At 53.6% G+C, this 15,588-nt stretch overlaps 1 pseudogene; it reads right to left on the reverse strand.

Moving 5' to 3' along the window:
* Positions 1–1,080: 1,080 nt before the first annotated feature.
* Positions 1,081–14,866, reverse strand: LOC133347012 (transforming growth factor beta-2 proprotein-like; annotated as a pseudogene).
* Positions 14,867–15,588: the final 722 nt, after the last annotated feature.

The following is a 15,588-nucleotide window of genomic DNA, read 5'->3' on the forward strand; positions in this document are numbered from 1 at the left end:
AAATCTAGGCAGATTTGCGACGTGTTGCGAGAAATACTATCTTCGGGGAGGATCCGTGAGCTGCGCAGAAGTTGGCAGGCATGCCAGCCGAGGAGCCTGCAGTGGACCGATTGGTCACGTTAACACCAGCTACCCTCCCCCATGTGCTCACTTCAACGGACTGGTGACAGAGTTGAAGACTGGCAATGGTCCATTGAGAAAACCCACCCCATGCTGACGGCACAGCAAGTGCACTTGCAGGCAATGAATGATGCGGTGTTGACGTGCGGACAAGCAGGCAGAAGCCAAAGTGGCACTGTAGGAACGGCCCTCCGCTCGGTCCGACAGAGTAGCGCATTCTTAGAGGAACCTTTTCATTTACAGTGATGTCAAACTTTGAACCTGTATCGTAGAAAATGCCTGTATTCGCAAGAACTTCATGACTCTTTTGAGTCAAATTTTCGAGGTTAAGAATTTGATTACACTCCGCGATGCATTTGTACAGATGTATATCGTTGTTTGGATCGGCAAGGTATATCACCTAAATTGACCTCTCGTGAAGAGGTACGACTTCAGTGCAAAACTGAACACAATAAAACAAACGACTCAACCGTGTCCATTCCGGCTCGTGCCATTGGCGTGGCGCGCTCATGTCGACAACCGCCCTTCACGCCGCTCGGCTGCCGAATCGCCGCTGTAAGTTTTCCCTCCGAGAGGATTCGCACCATCCTGAAGCATCAAAGTCAAACGCACCATCCCAAAAAGACCCAGGCGTTCGAGAGCAAAACAGTAACGCAACAGTATACGGTTGGGTGCCTTCTATGTGTTTGAAAAAATTGTCAAGTTTGAGCAATAAATAAACAAGGCGTTGATTTTAACCAACGGGGTCCTTAAATGACAAGTGAAGAGCGAGTCCAGAAAGCCTCGATTCTCAAAACCATTCTTCCTTCGAATGTCTCACTTCACGCAAAGTGTTCCTCGTGAATTCTGCGCTTCATAAATATTCCAGGTTTGCGCCGAACTCCACGTGTCGCCCGCTCTTTAGGCGTTGAGTTTGTGGGCGACGGCGGCGTACGTGCCCGCGCGGCTGTGTCCAGGGCACCTCTCAGCTGCACTTGCAGGACTTCACAACCATGTTGGACAGCTGCTCCACTTTGGGCGTTTTGCCCACGTAGTAGAGGATGGTGAGCGGCTCCAGCTCCTGGGGCACGCAGCACGGGGACACCGATGCCACCGGGTTGATTGTGTTGTACAGACTCAGCACCTGATGGCAGTGGAGGGGGGGGGGGGGCACACAGGCAGGGAGGCGTCATGGGCCGGAGGAGAGTGGGAGGGAATATGGACAGGAGCAGTATCGGCACCCAGCCACAACGCCAAGCAAAAAACAACCTCTGACAATGGCCCGCAATTGAATAGTTCATCCATCCCACTATTAATGGGGCCAGGCAGCTCAGCGGTAGAGCAAGCGACTCGCAATCGGAAGGCTGAGAGTTCAAATCATGTTTGGGGAGGGGTTCACTCAAACCATGATCCCTCCGCGGTTAACAGTGTGATCGACTTGCCTCTGCCATAAGAGCCGGGTATTTACACCAGTGGCACAGGAATGTAAGGAGGAGATGATCACTGCCTCCGTGCTCATACGTCCAATGTAGTGTATGTACAAAATCAGCAAAAGTGAATTGAACGAGACAAATCCGTTGACAATGAAGGAGGAATGGTGTGCACACATTACGAGCTGTGCTTAATGAAGCAGATGCGGTTGTCATATGGAATGCATTATTGGATTCATGGAGAAATGAAAACGCAAACTACATCTCAAAACATCGTAGAAAACGTGGGAAGTGCATCATGGGGAGGAGGCATATATATAACGGTCTTTGTTTCTTAAACTTAAATCAAATGCCCGATGTACTTGAGGATGAGTAAAGCGTTCCCTCGTTATTCGCGAGGGATATGTTCCGTAGATGCTGGTGAAATCACATTCCACGTATAATATTGGCCTACGAATATCGTACGCACAACGTCCGCAAGATGCTTTTGAAGCTTCGAGAAGTTCTCTCTCTCTATCTCTCTCATCGCTGTATCTCATCATTTTTTTTCTCTCTCTCTCTCGATGCAGCCATGAAGAGTTGCAGATGCGAGAATTGTATATAACCGGAGACCTTCAAAAATGGCCTTAGTCTTTTGGCAGACTTTTTCAGTCAGACCATTAAGAAAGGCTTCCCAGTAAGTGCTTACAAGCACTCGTCAACTTGCATGACGGATAATAATTCATGTAATTTATTTATTCAGCAAGGCTTTGCTGAGTCACAAACTTCCCATTTTGAGAGTCCAGCATGGGAATGTTTTTCCAATACCAATTTAAGCAATTCTGTACATTTTGTAAAACACAACCCCCCTCGACCCCCCTACCCTCCACCCCTCGCACCATTCCTTAACGTTGTTTCGCTTCATCTAAGCCTCATATTAACCCTTTCCCGTTCAAATGATGTGCATGTACAACATCAAAACTAAACTGGAAGAAAAACAAAAATAAAAATAACTTTATCGGTACCGAGGCTCCGACAGTGCCATGCGGGAGGGCGTGTGGCACAGCTTGATGGCAACAATCATAGAGTGCGGTCGTGTCGCTATAGTTCTCTGCAGTGAGTACAATGTCTTTAAAAAACAATGGCACTGCAACGCCTCTCTAAATAAAATTAAAGCCGAGCCGTTTGCGCGTTCCGAAATTCAGCGGTGAACGGGAACGGGACACCCACCCACCCACCCGCCCTCGGAACGGAAAGGGGGCTCATTTTTGGAGGGAGTGACCACGGGCAGGGGGGAGCCACTCACAGTGCTGTGCTGCGTGTTCATGCTCCACATGTATGGGCAGGGTCCCGCGCAGAAGTTGGCGTGGTAACCCTGGGGCTCGTGGATCCAGTTCCATCCCAGGTCCTTACGGAAGTTGATGTAGAGGTGGCGCAGGCAGCAGTTGTCCTCCACGTTCCTGTCGACGGAAACAAAAAGTTGCCTTCCGAGCTCGGTCATGCTTCAGACCCGGCAATGTGGACACGCGTAATTGCCAACGCCTCGCACAAAGGAAGGCGAACTGCCCCAATTCCTCCCGAGATGTCAATGTGTCCTTTTGTTTATTGCGAAGGCAAGCATCCTTAATTCGGAAAATGTATGCAATGCTGATGAATGCAAATTGCTTGGTTACAAGAGCTCTTTCCCGTGTGTGCTTTTAATCAGCCCGTGTTTGTCTTTGCAAATACTGCACCTACGCGAGTGTGACCTGATGCCGGGGCTTGTGTTTTTTACAGTGCTCGATACTGTGAGTAAACTCCACTGCGTGCACGTACATCCAGCATATGGACATTATTACTTAGCTTGACGCACAGGACACAGTGGCTATTGTTCTGCTGTTATATTTTCCAGTTAAGTGGTCGGAAGGCTACCCCACCAAGCCAGATGAAGCCGGGCTGGGGAACCAGCATGATGTCATGCACGTGCAATGTAAACACCGCAGGTCCCCCTTGGCTAATCAGATACAAGGCTGAGAAAATGCCAGCTGGAGGGGCTGTGAGGTCATCTGTGGTGGTGATCTGGATTCTAAAATGTGGATTTCGAAATGTGGGATATTAAACGCTGACGTCTCAGGTTTGCAGGGGTAAAGGAATGTGCAACAAATGTAATGCAGAGGGGGGGGGGGGGGGGGGGGCATAGAGATCATTCCTGACACCTGAGGCTGGGTTTGTTTTGAACTTGGGGAAACAACTCTCATCCGCCTCTTCCTCTAACGATGTGCAGTTGCTCTGCCCCAATGGGTGCTTGTTGTTTACGACCGCAGGAAATCAGGAGCCGACGTACCAGGAGCAAAGAGTATGATGACGTACGTGTGCACGTTAAGCCGAGGGCATTTTGGCTCGAATGGAAATCTAATTTAGCGACTTCAGGAAAACTGGCGGACACATTGTTACATTAATGAAATTACATGAGGAAAATCATCGGTAAACAGGCATCGTTTACTGCTGTGTTTTCTTAAACAAACTTTGTGAGCCGTGTAATTGGTGACAAATTCCGCCGTTTACTTTCAAAGATGTGCCATTAGCTCTGCCCACGCTAGCAACCGTCAACACGGCCCCGGAGCAGTCAACCAACAAGCACCAGATTGTCCCCGTGCCCAGCACATTTGCAATCGCACAAAGGCCCCCACTGTGCTGCAGCTTTGGTTGGACGGTCAATCCGACGAGGCACGCGCTTGTGCCGCGCGGGGAAACTGGCGGGTGCGTGGAAAGTGTTGGGCGCGTGCTGCTCCTGCTGGGCTTTCGGAGCGATGGGGCGAGTGGTTGTGGGGTGGGCTCTTGATGCTGCAGGGGTTTGGTGTGGGGGTGAGTGGTGGGTTTGTGATACTGCTGAGATTTCGTGTAATGGGCGAGTAGCGAGAAGTGGGAGCACACTGCTGCGGGGGATTAATGTGGCGGCGAGCCTGAGGAGTGGGTGCACGACGCTGCTGGGGTTGAGAGTGAGGGTGAGCAATGAGGGGTGCGGGTTTACGATGCAGCTGGGGGTTTAGTGTGAGGATAAGTGGCGAGTGTTGTAAGGCAAGATACCATATCTATGGGACCTCTTTGCCAGCATAAAAACCATGACAAAACAAAACAACAGGTTGAACCCTCTCTGGCAATAAAAACACGTGTTAGGCCGTTCAAGTGGCTAAGACAGCCGCCGGCACTGGACTTGACGAACCTGAAGCAGTAGGCGGCGTCGAGGTCTCGCTTTCCGCCGCGTGCCATGCCCGGACGACGACTGCGTGTCGTCCAGGCGGTTGCTGGCAGCAGCATGAGCAGCAGGTGGGGACTCTGTCCCTGTGCCGACTTCCTGGCCTTGTCGCGCTTGTGCACGTCGGGTGTCCACTCCTGCACACAGCAGCACAGATCGAATGCGCCTTCGGTGACGCGGTACGGCCTTGCCCCGACGCGCAGAAGACTCTAAACGTTACACCGAGCTGCTGGAAACTTGGTTTTATCATAGAGGTCGCAAATACGTGGCGCAAGTAAAAATGTCATCTTTTCAGGGGCGGGGGGGGGGGCTGGATCCTTGAAAGGAGAGATTGGATGACTGGGCATAGAGGCACGATAAAAGCAGAGGTGATAAGCATCTACAGAGAAGTTGCGCTTGACCACCAAAGCTGATGAGTATGATGTCGACGAGTACAATGCAGACGAGTACATGCTGACGAGCATGCTACAGACACTCCCGCGGAGAGGACTGCACGTGCAGCATTTGTCAAAGCAAGGGTTTATACCGCTGTACGGCACAGAGGGGCGATTCCGTGGTATCCCCCCCGTGGGTACGCGCCAAAGGGGACACGGCGCACGAGCGTGTTCATTCGTCACGTTCACGCGAAGCGCTGGCAAAATGTGGCACAGGGCGCAAATGCGCATACGTACGCACAGCATGCAAACGCGCGCACACACACACACAGAGACAAGGAGAGGCTTAAAGAGGAGCACCTCTTTCTACCTGCAAACCTCGCTGCCAGCTCCTCGCTCCGGTTTGGGATGATGTTGTTGTTTGACGTCACAAAGGTGCAGCATGGGCAGTGGACGCTGATTTTAAACCCGAAGTTGTTGTCTGCAATGAAAAACGCACGCGGGCCACCTTTAAAACGGACACTCGCGGTCCCAGAAAAATTCTCACGAATTTTTGTTTCTTTTTCGCGGCGTCATCGAGCACCGGCGATGACGCCGCGGGGTGGGTGGGTGGTGGTGGGGGTGGGTGTTGGTGGGTGGTGGGTGGGGGGTGGGGCTGGTGGTGGGTGGGTGGTGGTGTGGGGTGGTGGTGGAGGTGAGGGTGGGTGGGGTGGTGGTGGGTGGGTGGTGGTGGTGGGGGTGGTGGTCGTGGGTGGGTGGTGGGTGGGTGGTGGGGGGCTAGTGGTGGTTGTGGGTGGTGGTGGTGGATGGTGGGTGGTGGGGGTGGTAGGGGTGGGGGTGGGTGGTGGGGTGGTGGGTGGTCGTGTGTGGTGGGTGGGTGGGGTGGTGGTGGATGGTGGGTGGGTGGTGGTAGTGGGGGGGTGGTGGTAGTGGGTGGGGTGGGTGGTGGATGGTGGTGGTAGTGGGTGGTGGTAGTGGGTGGTGGTAGTGGGTGGGTGGTGGTAGTGGGTGGGGTGGTGGAGGGGCTGGTAGTGGTGGTGGTGGGGGTGGTAGTGGGTGGGTGGGTGGGTGGTGGTGATGGTGGGTGGTAGTGGGTGGTGGTGGTGGGGGCTGATAGTGGGTGGTGGAGGTGGGGGTGGTGGAGGTGGGGGTGGTGGGTGGGGTGGAGGTAGTGGGTGGGTGGTGTGGGGGGGTTCGCCGAGTGGCTGGTGGGGCGGCACGAACCGCGGCGACGCAGCCATTCCCCGACGGTGCCCGTGACGTCGAAGGAGAGCCACTCGGCCTCGGCGCGGGGCCGCACCACGCGGCTCGTGATGTAGCGCTGCGACGGCGCCCATGGGTCTTTGGACTTCAAGATCTGAAATGGGGGGGAGGGGCGATTAAAATAAAGGGGGCCGTCCATAAATGACGTCACGCGATTTGACGATTTTTTTGCACTCCTCCCCCTCGTCACACAAAGTCAGACCCCCCCTCTCAAATATGACGTCACAAAGCTCTGCCCCCCCCACCCAAAACCATATTTCCATTTTGAAAATAAAACATGCTTCAAATCGCTTTAAACTATTGTCATTGTAGTGCGTATTTAATGTGGCGCTGCACTCTGATGTTGTAGGAGTGTTGTTATAACAATTCAATATTTATTAAAAGTTGCGCATTTTGATGTGACGTCACATTTCTCAAACCCCCCCGCCTTGTCACACATCGTCACAAATGTCTGACCCCCCCAGGTGTGTGACGTCATTTATGGACGGCCCCAAAAGTAAATTAATACAACCACTCCAAAAGCCATTTAAATGGCGTTCCATGCGACAGGTCCATGGGTGCATGTGACGTGTATAGTGGGTGGAGGGGGGGGATGCGTGCGTGATGGGTTCATGGGGAGCGTGCGATGCGTGATCTGTGATCTGAGATGAGGGCACGTGATGTGGTCACAAGGGCCACACGATGCATCTGTCTGGGGCATGCGTGAAACATCCTCTTTGGGGGCACAGTGCGTCTATGATGTGTGCTTGAGGTGAGGCCACGTGGCCTTGCCTGGTAGAGCTCTATCCGCTGCTCGATGAGCTTGGCGGCGGGGTTTGGGAGGCGTTGCACGCGCAGCTCCGCCTTCACCAGGTTGCTCGCGTTCTTGTTGAACAGAGAGAGGTTGAATTTGAAAATTCTGAAGTAGTTGTTGTGGCTAATTTGTGGCGCTTTATCTGCACAAACAAAGGTGACAAAAACATAATTACCAAGAGCACATGCCGATGAAACTTGAGTTGAAGCTTTCGTGACTGCAGGAATTAATTACTCTTTGGTTCTTTCGGTAAAGTCACGTGGAAAGAAAATAAATTAATAAATATAATACGACGTTTCGATTGCAACACAAGCAATCGTCATCAGGTAGAAAACAAGGTGCTGACTGTTGTGTTAGCCGACTCTCTGTGTTGGATCGCATTATATTTCTAAGTTCACTAGGTTTGTTTTATACCTAATGACGATTGCTTGTGTTGCAATCGAAACGTCGTATTCGATTATTACATTTATTTTCTTTCTACGTGACTTCACCGAAGGAATCAAAGAGTAAATGCAATTAATGTAACTGCAAGTCATTTTACAATGTCAATGTAGATGTGGTGCATGGGTAGAGTGACCACTCCACTGTGTCAACCGAGTTCAATTCCTGGCCACGCCTAACATTGGCGGTGAGCAGAACGTTTAACCAGTCCAGCCTTCCCTCAGAACTCATCCTCACGAACCCACACCGACCGGCGTGGTGAAGTATGGCCAAATTTCGATTTAAAGTTTCGTGACTGCAGGGATTCATCTTCTTGGTTCTTTCGGTAAAGTCACGTAGAAGGGAAGTAATAAAATAATAAAAATAATTATTATGTTTTATTTTTATTATTTTATTACTTCCCTTCTACGTGACTTTACCGAAAGAACCAAGAAGAAGTATGGTCAAACAACCACATGGCCGACACATCAGGAGGCCTTCATCTAGTAGTGAATTGACAAAGGGCTGTGAATTCAATCGTGACGCTACCTGCTGGGCCATGTACAGATTATCCACGGCTTGAACGTGGTTCATGTCACGCAATGCACAGTGGCGGGGACAGTGCTCGTACCTTTCCCTCTGGGGATGCCTTTGCTGAACGTGGCTTGAGAGCAGTGGCCCACCTCACCGTGGAATCCACCACCTCCGCATTTACAACCTTCGCTCAAGAGCACGCGCACACGCACACACACGCACACACGCGCACACACGCACACACGCACACACGAGAGGGCACCAGCCAGTCACCACGACGCGATGGTAATGTCACACACCCGGGGGAACGCAACATCCATCGTTCCTCTCGATACAGCTGCGGCCCTTAGTCACACGCGTACTCCAGTATACAAGTGACACAGAAAGGAATCGGTGAGATATTAAGCCCAAGCACATCCATAGTGACTTGACCCTGTTATTTGACTATTTTAGGGGCGTCCTTCCAACAATCCTTCATGGAATTGCTCGAATATCCTCATGCAGAACCCCAGGATTTCCTGGATAAAGGATATATTATTATTGCACTTTCATTCAGATGGCTCATTAGTACGTGGAGATGATGGTAATGAAGATGATGTTGGAGATAGGATTCCTGGCCATACACAGGAATTGGTGAATCTGTGCCGTGGATTTTTCGGGACCTCGTGGGAACAAACATAACTCGATGTGAAGAATGTATGACGCGGTCACACGGCAGTGTGCACCGAGGATCCCACACACACACACACATGCAGACACAGATGTGGTGCAACAGCACGTGTATAACGCCCAAAGCGAATGCTGGGGCAGAGGTCAGCGTAGAGCAGGGATGGCCCTTTCAGACGGAGGTGTGGTCCAGATCAGGGCCCGAGCTAAGTGGGGCGGTGGGGGGGGGTCCTTGGATGCAAGACATTGGGGGGGGGGGGGGGGTCAGGCTGGGCTGGAACCTCCGTGACGCACTGCGATGGATCGTGCCAGTGAGGGCGCACGGTGCGAAAACACACGGCCAGTGTAGCAGCACAGCCTACGCGCCGTACGGCACAGAGCGAGACCTTCAACACATTTCTAACACTGCAATTAAACGATTGCTCCAGGACCCTCGTGAAAGAAAAAAACCCCCAAACACTACGCCAAGTGTGAGCGCCGATAGGAGAGCGAGCTCTGGGTCTGGTTGCGTCACGAGGCAGTCGGGAGGGGGGTCGCTTGCCCAGCACGGGGACACGCGGGGTTCCCCGTGGAGCACGGGGACACGCAGGGCTCCCCCGTGGAGCATGGGGACACGCAGGGCTCCCCCGTGGAGCACGGGGACACGCAGGGCTCCCCCGTGGAGCACGGGGATACGCAAGGCTCCCCGTGGAGCACGGGGACACGCAGGGCTCCCCCGTGGAGCACGGGGACACGCAGGGCTCCTCCGTGGAGCACGGGGACACGCAGGGCTCCCCGTGGAGCACGGGGACACGCAGGGCTCCGCCGTGGAGCACGGGGACACGCAGGGCTCCCCCGTGGAGCACGGGGACACGCAGGGCTCCCCCGTGGAGCACGGGACACACGGGACAGAGATCCATCCCTGCTCTGCATGATCTAGCGATCTGCTGCGAGGCTAATGCTCCACTCCCCTCAATTTGCCTGCGGCAAGAATATTCGCAGATGGAAAACACCAACACGGAGGCCCGGAGCGCCGCCGCTACATTCACGTTGTTAACGACACAGTAGTAATACGCGTTTTAAACCCACTCATGACACTGTAAGCTGTGGGGTTTCGTATGTTAACCTTGAGTTAATACAGTAGCAATAAAAACAAGTCCAGTAAAGATCTTGATTTGAAGCTTTCGTGACTGCAGGGATCCATAATCTTTGGTTCTTTCGGTAAAGCCACGTAGGTAAAAAAATAATAGATCACGGCGTGATGACGATTGCTTGTGTTGCGATCGAAACGTCGTAATCCATTATTATGTCATGATAATGTTTCCAGTGCAGATGTTACGGTCTTCTCACCAAAAAGCTCAAGGTTATGAAGCACGTCGGAGAGAAGCTCGTAAACTCTTCACGCTGTCAAAGAAGCCGCTTGTGCAAGGCTCCTACTGCCAAAGAATGTCTTCTACCACTGCTGCCGCCGCTCGCGTCGCTGGCACAACTGTTGCCCAAACTCCTGCTGCTACAAAGCGCGAGTGGTTACTGCTGGTAGAGAACCACTGCTGTAGTCCCTCAACCGCAAGCCTCACATCTAACAGCATCAGAACTCTCACCCCCCCCCGCCCAGCCTGGTCAATAGAACCGTAGTTCATTGCACTGGACTGCACCACTGCTAACACTTAGCACCAAAGACCCCTTGTATAGCCTTGACAGACTTTTGGGGCAAGTGCTGTTAGCGAGCCCCTATGAAGCCCGGCACGACACAAAAGGGGGTGGGTGGTCAGCACTCCGTGGCAACATTTACACACCGCACTGGTTACTCAATTTGAGGCTGAGTCGACCTAGGTGAGGCCCAGGACCGGTTCAGATATTCTTTACCGATGTTGACCACGAGCGGGAATCGTACTCTGATCGCCGGGTTTGTAGCGCAGTGCGCTACCGCTCCACACACACCAGAGACACCATGCACACACACACCTCTAATCCCATCACAAATAGCAACTAATGCGTGTGAGGCCATGTGGGACAAGCTCTGTAGGCGCAAGCCACGAGGAGGAGGTTCGGCAATGTGATGGAGGCCTATGTACAGGTAGGTGGCTGTGGGATGATGCACACAGACCCACAGACAGGGGGCATGGGCAGACACAATAATGGACACAAGACGGATATATACACGGACACGGATAAACAAAAGACTCCCCCGTATACCCACAGAGGGCTGTTGACAAGCACATGCTTTTTTAAGGGATTCGACTGAGTGGTGTGGCCAGAAACACGTCCGGGTGCATGCGTCTCCCGCAGTGTCGGCGGTGGCCTAGAATTGAACTCGGGGCGCACACACAGAGGTCTGGAAGAGCCGCATCAAGTCAGCGGTCGGTGAATCCAGCGGTGGAGGAGAGAGCTTTGGGGGGTGCAGTTGCGTCCCCAGAAATGTTTAGACGGGGCCGTTGAGATCCTGATGGCAATTGAAAGTCAGAAAGGGTGGGTAATGGTTTTCAGTCGAGTTGAATTCACCAATGCGCGGGACGTTACCCTCATTTCTCAGTTGCAAGATATAAAGGTGCAGCCCTGCAAATGACTCGCTCAAGCCACTGCTGGAGGGGAGCGATGGTGGGCATTTGGCCTACTCTTCCACACCGATCTAGACGTCTTGGAAGAGGTGCCCGTACCCGCACTTTTGCCCCAGGCCCCCTCCACCAGCTGCTGTGCACACAGCGGCAGCTCCCGTCGCTTCTCACTTACAAAGTGAAACGCGTTCGTGTTTATTGATAGACACGCGTCTCTATGTCCTGCAACCGGTAACCGGGCTTAACCGGTTTTCTTTCTCGTGCGGTGACCGCTCATGCGAAGACACAACATTGAAACCGCCCTGTTTCTAACGATGTACCGTATGTTCTATGAGTTAGCAAGTTAGGTAAACACATTTCCAACGTAGAACTCTTGGTGGAAAAGTTTCCCTCCTCCAAAAATGGTTATCTGGGCACAGCACTTGATAAGCAGGTATAGACACAGAGACACCCAGGTAAACACAGGTAGGTCAACAGGTGGGCACAGAGCGAACCACTGGTAAACACACACACACCGTGCACAGACACACATCGAGGCAAAAAACAAATGAAAAGATCCCCCGTATAGGCCTAACAGATTGTTGGAGGCAAGTGCTGTTAGAGGACACCTGCAATTATGAGGCCAGGATAGCACACGAGGGGGGTGGGTGGGTGGCCAGCACCACGCCCGGCCGCCTTTGCCTCCCCAGTGGTTACATTTTACACACCACACCAGGTACTCATTTGAGGCTGAGTTGGCCAGGTAGGCACACACAGCAAACAGACACAAGTAGGCAGAGGCAGACACGTCACACAGGTAACACACACAAGTAGGCAGAGGCAGGCACGTACACACAGGTAAACACACACAAGTAGGCAGAGGCAGGCACGTACAGACACAGGTAAACACACACAAGTAGGCAGAGGCAGACAACGTACACACAGGTAAACACACACAAGTAGGCAGAGGCAGACACGTACACACAGGTAAACACACCAAGTAGGCAGAGGCAGACACGTACACACAGGTAACACACAAAAGTAGGCAGAGGCAGGCACTTACACACAGGTAAACACACACAAGTAGGCAGAGGCAGACACGTACAGACACAGGTAAACATACACAAGGAGCAGAGGGACACGTACCACACAGGTAAACACAACCAAGTAGGCAGAGGCGACACGTACCACACAGGTAAACCCACACAAGTAGGTAGAGGCAGACACGTACACACACAGGTAAACACACACAAGTAGGCAGAGGCAGACACGTACACACACAGGTAAACACACACAAGTAGGCAGAGGCAGACACGTACACACACAGGTAAACACACACAATAGGCAGAGGCAGACACGTACACACACAGGTAAACACACACAAGTAGGCAGAGGGAGACACGTACACACACAGGTAACACACACAAGTAGGCAGAGGCAGACACGTACACACACAGGCAAACATACACAATTAGGTAGAGGCAGACACGTAACACACAGGTAAACACACACAAGTAGGCAGAGGCAGACACGTACACACACAGGTAAACACACACAAGTAGGCAGGCAGACACGTACACACCAGGTAAACACACACAAGTAGGCAGAGGCAGGACACGTAGGTACATAGGTGAACAGGTCGTGACAGATAGGCACACACCGGTAATGCATGCACAGGTAACACAAGTCGGTGCATACAGGTAACACAGGTGAACACTACACGTAGACACAAGTAGCAGGCACACACACAGGTGAACACGTACACACAGGTTTAGCAGGCACACACACAGGTGAACATGTACACACAGGTTAGCAGGCACACACACAGGTGAACACGTACACACAGGTAGAAGGCACACACACAGGTGAACACGTAGCCACAGGTAGCAGGCACACACACAGGTGAACACGTAGACACAGGTAGCAGGCACACGCACAGGTGAACACGTAGCCACAAGTAGCAGGCACACACACAGGTGAACACACAGGTGAACACGTAGCCACAGGTAGCAGGCATACACACAGGTGAACACGTAGACACAGGTAGCAGGCGCACACAGAGGTGAACACGTAGACCACAGGTAGCAGGCACACACAGGTGAACACGTGCACGTAGACACAGGTAGCAGGCACACACACAGGTGAACACGTGCACGTAGACACAGGTAGCAGGCACACACACAGGTGAACACGTGCACGTAGACACAGGTAGCAGGCACACACACAGCTGAACACGTGCACGTAGACACAGGTAGCAAGCACACACACAGGTGAACACGTGCACGTAGACACAGGTAGCAGGCACACACACAGGTGAACACGTGCACGTAGACACAGGTAGCAGGCACACACACAGGTGAACACGTGCACGTAGACACAAGTAGCAGGCACACACACAGGTGAACACGTGCACGTAGACACAGGTAGCAGGCACACACACAGGTGAACACGTAGACACAGGTAGCAGGCGCACACACAGGTGAACACGTAGACACAGGTAGCAGGCGCACACACAGGTGAACACGTAGACACAGGTAGCAGGCACACACACAGGTGAACACGTGCACGTAGACACAGGTAGCAGGCGCACACACAGGTGAACACGTGCACGTAGACACAGGTAGCAGGCGCACACACAGGTGAACACGTGCACGTAGACACAGGTAGCAGGCGCACACACAGGTGAACACGTAGACACAGGTAGCAGGCGCACACACAGGTGAACACACATGATGAGGTAGCGACACCAGCAGCGGCACCAGCAGCGGCGCCGGGCGCGGGGAGCCCTTACTGTCGGCGGGCGCGTACAGGGGCATCATGTCGAGCTTGTGCACCTCCTTGCCGTAGTAGCCCTCCTCTTGCGACTCGCGCTCGCACGCCGCCTCCTGCTGCTGCTGCAGCTGCTGGAGCAGCAGGTCCCGAGTGCTGTTGAAGAGCGCCAGCACCTGCTGGGGCACCTCGCCCGGACCGAGCTGCTGCTCGGGCGGACTGGTGAGCTTCAGCTTGCTCAGGATCTGCCCGCGCACCGCCTCGATGCGTCTCCGCTTCAGCACGTCCATGTCCATGGAGGCGCACGTGGAGGAGGAGGCGCACAGCCCCTGCAGGGCGCAGCCCAGCGCCACCACCATCACGGCCAGGACGCGAACCCGCATGGCCCCGGCTGGCGGGGCTGGCGGGGGTGGCGGTGGTGGTGGGGGAGGTAGGAGACGCTCGCTTGGTGCTCGGGGGGGATGTGGGGACGCGGAGCGCGGCGCCTAGGGGCGGCCCCGTGGCCCGGGAAGAGGCGCAGAGGGCACGGCTCTAGGCGCGGGGCGCAGTGCCCCTCGCTCCTGCGCGCGGGGTCGCATGGCGGGGGACGCCCCACGCAGAGTCACTCCGGGGCCCGGGGCGGCCAACTCGAGCCGGGGCCGTGGGGAGAGACGGCGACGGGTTGGAGCGCATTCCTCCTTCTCTCGTCCTTCTCCTTGTACAACCTCCTCCTCCTCCTCGTCGTCGTCGTCACCCCTGTCACCCTCGGCCTGCTCGTCACATACCCCTGCTGCTGCTGCTGCAGGCAATGAGCAACGCGTGCCGCTGCAGCAGCGATTTATAGCGAGCGAGCCCTACGCCCCCCTGCAGCCTCCTCCTCCTCCTCCACCACCACCATCGCCCCCTCCTGCACGTGGAGCCGTGATGCGGGGGCGGGAGACCGCGACCCCGGCGGGTGTCGGGGTGGAGAGAGGGGGGTCCCGAGGTGGAGCAAGGGGGTGGTAACACACCTCTCTCACCTGCTGTATGTAGCAATTGTTTTGTGTTTATGGCGCTCAAACAGCGCGAGATAAACAAAGGGTTAAGAGTGTTGTTTTCACAGTCGCAAGCCTCTCTTGGAGGATTGTTCCGTGTCAAATGGCATTGGAGGTGAGACACATGCCTATTAACTCCACGTGACGAGCGATTAACTTCAAACCCGAGCACTTTATTAACTTAGTTGAAGAAATACATATATTTCTTAAAATGTAAAGCAGTGGCATGGTGCACACCTGTGATCTACCGCTTTGGAGGAAAACACTGGTGGATCACTTCCATGTTTGTGAAACTTCCCCAAACCCACGGGGCTAAGGCCAAGGCGATGACAGGAGAGCTTGTGGGTTCGTGAATCTCCCTTCGAAGAACGTTTTTTTTTGTTGTTGGCTCATGTGGGCCATCTCTGGGTCCCAAAAGCTAAATATAAATAAAAAAGGCCCGATACAGGATTCCCCTGAAATCGCAACACTCAATTATGCTTCCCCTAGTACAGGGGTCG

This window comes from Lethenteron reissneri, chromosome 25, assembly GCF_015708825.2.
Source record: "Lethenteron reissneri isolate LAM-NWPU_2019-01 chromosome 25, ASM1570882v1, whole genome shotgun sequence".
NCBI classification, from domain to species: domain Eukaryota; kingdom Metazoa; phylum Chordata; class Hyperoartia; order Petromyzontiformes; family Petromyzontidae; genus Lethenteron; species Lethenteron reissneri.